Source organism: Schistocerca americana, unplaced genomic scaffold (assembly GCF_021461395.2).
Source record: "Schistocerca americana isolate TAMUIC-IGC-003095 unplaced genomic scaffold, iqSchAmer2.1 HiC_scaffold_285, whole genome shotgun sequence".
Classification (NCBI taxonomy): domain Eukaryota; kingdom Metazoa; phylum Arthropoda; class Insecta; order Orthoptera; family Acrididae; genus Schistocerca; species Schistocerca americana.
In genome coordinates, this window is record NW_025726000.1 from 140,001 (window position 1) to 145,000 (window position 5,000).

The 5,000-nt window shown below is 51.7% G+C and overlaps 1 non-coding gene across 1 annotated transcript in view; it reads left to right on the forward strand.

Annotated features, from left to right (window-relative positions):
- Positions 1–4,314: 4,314 nt before the first annotated feature.
- LOC124579004 overlaps positions 4,315–5,000 on the forward strand; it is a 1,911-nt gene continuing 1,225 nt past the window's right edge. Inside the window, exon 1 of the ribosomal RNA XR_006972765.1 lies at positions 4,315–5,000. This exon is cut by the window's right edge and continues 1,225 nt beyond it. This is a non-coding gene — a ribosomal RNA (small subunit ribosomal RNA).

Sequence of the window (5,000 nt, forward strand, 5' to 3'; positions counted from 1 at the left end):
ACAACCACCTTGCTCAGCTAAGCCACCAACACCCACACATGTCCTACACAGGGGTGCACCCAACATCACAATACTGCCTTCCTGTCACACCACACAAACAATGGCACGAATGAAAGGACACAGGTCTGCCACAAGCATGGAATCAGAGCGCCGCCTGTTATGAGCCAAAGGTGCACCCTGGACGTGGCAAATTCAGATGATGGCCGCAGTCATTTACTTACGATAATCACAATCAACAAACCAGCCCCCCCCCCCCCCCCGAAAACACCTTCCTTACAACAATGTGTGCCTTAACCTAACCCGTATTGTGCCTTAACCTAACCCGTATTGTGCCTTAACCTAACCCGTATTGTGCCTTAACCTAACCCATATTGCGCCTTAACCTAACCCATATTGCGCCTTAACCTAACCCATATTGCGCCTTAACCTAACCCATATTGCGCCTTAACCTAACCCATATTGCGCCTTAACCTAACCCATATTGTGCCTTAACCTAACCTATATTGTACCTTAACCTAACCCATATTGTACCTTAACCTAACCCATATTGTACCTTAACCTATACCTATATTGTACCTTAACCTAACCTATATTGTACCTTAACCTAACCTATATTTGGGCCTTAAACCTAACCTATATTGGGGCCTTAACCTAACCTATATTGGGCCCTTAACCTAACCTATATTGGCCTTAACCTAACCTATATTGGGCCTTAACGTTAACCCACGTTGCGCCTTAACCTAACCTATATAGTACCTTAACCTAACCCATATTGTACCTTAACCTAACCCATATTGTACCTTAACCTAACCTATATTGGGGCCTTAACCTAACCTATATTGGGCCTTAAACCTAACCTATATTGGGCCCTTAACCTAACCTATATTGGGCCTTAACGTAACCCACGTTGCGCCTTAACGTAACCCACGTTGCGCCTTAACGTAACCCACGTTGCGCCTTAACGTAACCCACGTTGCGCCTTAACGTAACCCACGTTGCGCCTTAACCTAACCCATATTGCGCCTTAACCTAACCCATATTGCGCCTTAACCTAACCCATATTGCGCCTTAACCTAACCCATATTGTACCTTAACCTAACCTATATTGTACCTTAACCTAACCTATATTGTACCTTAACCTAACCTATATTGGGCCTTAACCTAACCTATATTGGGCCTTAACCTAACCTATATTGGGCCTTACCTAACCTATATTGGGCCCTTAACCTAACCTATATGGGCCTTAACGTAACCCACGTTGCGCCTTAACGTAACCCACGTTGCGCCTTAACGTAAACCCACGTTGCGCCTTAACGTAACCCACGTTGGCGCCTTAACGTAACCCACGTTGCGCCTTAACGTAACCCACGTTGCGCCTTAACCTAACCCATATTGCGCCTTAACCTAACCCATATTGCGCCTTACCCTAACCCATATTGCGCCTAACCTAACCCATATTGTGCCTTAACCTAACCTATATTGTACCTTAACCTACCCCATATTGTACCTTAACCTAACCTATATTGTACCTTAACCTAACCTATATTGTACCTTAACCTAACCTATATTGTACCTTAACCTAACCCATATTTGCGCCTTAAACCTAACCCATATTGCGCCTTAACCTAACCCATATTGCGCCTTAACCTAACCCATATTGCGCCTTAACCTAACCCATATTGCGCCTTAACCTAACCCATATTGCGCCTTAACCTACACCCATATTGCGCCTTAACCTAACCCATATTGCGCCTTAACCTAACCCATATTGCGCCTTAACCTAACCCATATTGTACCTTAACCTAACCCATATTGTACCTTAAACCTAACCTATATTGTACCTTAACCTAACCTATATTGTACCTTAACCTAACCTATATTGTACCTTAACCTAACCTATATTGGGCCTTAACCTAACCTATATTGGGCCTTAACCTAACCTATATTGGGCCTTACCTAACCTATATAGGGCCTTAACCTAACCTATATTGGGCCTTAACGTAACCCACGTTGCGCCTTAAACGTAACCCACCGTTGCGCCTTAACGTAACCCACCGTTGCGCCTTAACGTAACCCACGTTGCGCCTTAACGTAACCCACGTTGCGCCTTAACGTAACCCACGTTGCGCCTTAACGTAACCCACGTTGCGCCTTAACCCAACACACGTTGCGCCTTAACCCAACACACGTTGGGCCTTAACCCAACACACGTTGGGCCTTAACCCAACACACGTTGGCCTTAACCCAACACACGTTGGGCCTTAACCCAACACACGTTGGGCCTTAACCCAACACACGTTGGGCCTTAACCAACACACGTTGGGGCCTTAACCCAACACACGTTGGGCCTTAACCCAACACACGTTGGGCCTTAACCCAACACACGTTGGGCCTTAACCCAACACACGTTGGGCCTTAACCCAAACAACGTTGGGCCTTAACCCAACACACGTTGGGCCTTAACCCAACACACGATGGGCCTTAACCCAAACAACGTTGGGCCTTAACCCAACACACGTTGGGCCTTAACCCAACACACGTTGGGCCTTAACCCAACACACGTTGGGCCTTAACCCAACACCACGTTGGGCCTTAACCCAACACACGTTGGGCCCTTAACCTGCTCTGTAATTGTCATACGACGCGTTAAATTAGTGTGGTGTTGCCTAACTGCAACCCCCGCAATATAGTTTGCTACTCGCACTGCCTGGTCCCCAGAGTATCGCTTCATGTTAAACACCATGCAGCTATACACTGTAATGCGGATGGCAGCAGGACGTACATGCTCAATGCCCTTCGCAGTTGTTCTTTGGCATTTGCATGGCGAAGCACAGCCTACGTTGTGGTACGGCGTGTGTCAACTGTCCGCTGATGTTGTACGTCCAAATCACACACTGTACTGCCACATTGGTCCTCATGTACTGAATGATACATCGTGTACATGTGTGACCGTACCACGACTTGCGCCAACACCGGCGAACCATACGGTCCAAATATTGTGCACTCAGCTACGTGTCGTCTCCCTATAAGAGCTGGATTGCAGTATGGTATGCCGTGGATGGCGATCAGCATGAGCCGTCTGTTGATGTAGTGGCGCGTGTTGTCAGACGTAGTCGTCTCTTCTCACCACCGTGATAGCATGTGCACTGCGTTCCACATCTGCGACATGCGACAGAGGCCGGTTGACAGTCGTTCGCGCAATGGACATCGCATACGTACGGGGGCCACCTTCCACGTGTTCGCGAAGCGTGCACATGTTGTTGCGTGTATGTGGGCAGACATAGTGTGTCGTGGACACCTGACACATGGCATGCAACAATCGTTTGAATTTGCAAATGGCGATGGACGTCTACGTTTGCTGGTGACGTTACGCAAATGAACAACTGGTAAACGGTTGTGGTGCCGGTTGTTCTCGCTAGAGGTGAATCAGTGATGGCGACGATCGGTTGAGCTACCAACCGGTTGTTTCAGCGATACCCACCATGCCCACGACGTGAATGGCATGTGGGTGTGAAGCGATACGCTGCGGTGGCTGGGTGGGACCGTCCCCGGCCGGTGAGGGGGGGCCTCCCGGCGTGCTGGCCGCGCGGTGCGTGGGCGCACGCGCTACAGCCGGCTGGTGGGGGCGGCCAGTGGCAGGCGCGCCGGCCGACGGAGGCCGGCAGGCGGCGCAGCTGCGCGCCGGCGCACCCTGCACGCGGCGCCGTGCGGCCAAAGTAGGTCCTCGCGGGCCCGGTGCGAAGCGCGGTGGACATCTGCAGTGTGCTGGTCCGATTGAGGACTGTGTGCGCTGAGGATGCGCCGCCGCCCGGCGCTCGGCGCCGCGACGCCGTCTGCTGCTCGGTCGCCTCTGCGGTTCTCGCAGGTGGTTTGTATCGCAGCTGTGCGGACGTGTTGGCGCGTGCGCTGTGCTGGGAGAGTTCGCTTCGGCACCCAAGTGGGGCTTTTGTCCTTCTGTGGCGCTGGCGTTGGAGCTGCCGGCCACCGTAGGTGGCGCGTGTTGTCTCCCGCCGGCAATGCCACGACAGCACGCTCCCGGGCCTCTGTCGGCAGCGGCAAGCTCAGTTGGGAGCACGGGTGGTCGCACCTAATGCGTCTACTCGCCAAACTCCGGGCGATTGCGCCTCTCTCGAACCCGACCAAGTACTTAGGACGGCGCTGCGCGCCGCGGGACCTGAGAGGGTTTCGAGGTGTATTGTGCAGGGGAGCTCAGCCTCCTCTGTTTGCAGAATAATTGAGCGGACGCTTGCGTGTTCGCGCGGCCCCCGGGACACACTCCCGGGCGGCCGGCTGCTCAGCTCTAGTTGACGCAGCTCCCTGGTTGATCCTGCCAGTAGTCATATGCTTTGTCTCAAAGATTAAGCCATGCATGTCTCAGTACAAGCCGCATTAAGGTGAAACCGCGAATGGCTCATTAAATCAGTTATGGTTCCTTAGATCGTACCCACGTTACTTGGATAACTGTGGTAATTCTAGAGCTAATACATGCAAACAGAGTCCCGACCAGAGATGGAAGGGACGCTTTTATTAGATCAAAACCAATCGGTCGGCTCGTCCGGTCCGTTTGCCTTGGTGACTCTGAATAACTTTGGGCTGATCGCACGGTCCTCGTACCGGCGACGCATCTTTCAAATGTCTGCCTTATCAACTGTCGATGGTAGGTTCTGCGCCTACCATGGTTGTAACGGGTAACGGGGAATCAGGGTTCGATTCCGGAGAGGGAGCCTGAGAAACGGCTACCACATCCAAGGAAGGCAGCAGGCGCGCAAATTACCCACTCCCGGCACGGGGAGGTAGTGACGAAAAATAACGATACGGGACTCATCCGAGGCCCCGTAATCGGAATGAGTACACTTTAAATCCTTTAACGAGTATCTATTGGAGGGCAAGTCTGGTGCCAGCAGCCGCGGTAATTCCAGCTCCAATAGCGTATATTAAAGTTGTTGCGGTTAAAAAGCTCGTAGTTGGATTTGTGTCCCACGCTGTTGGTTCACCGCCCG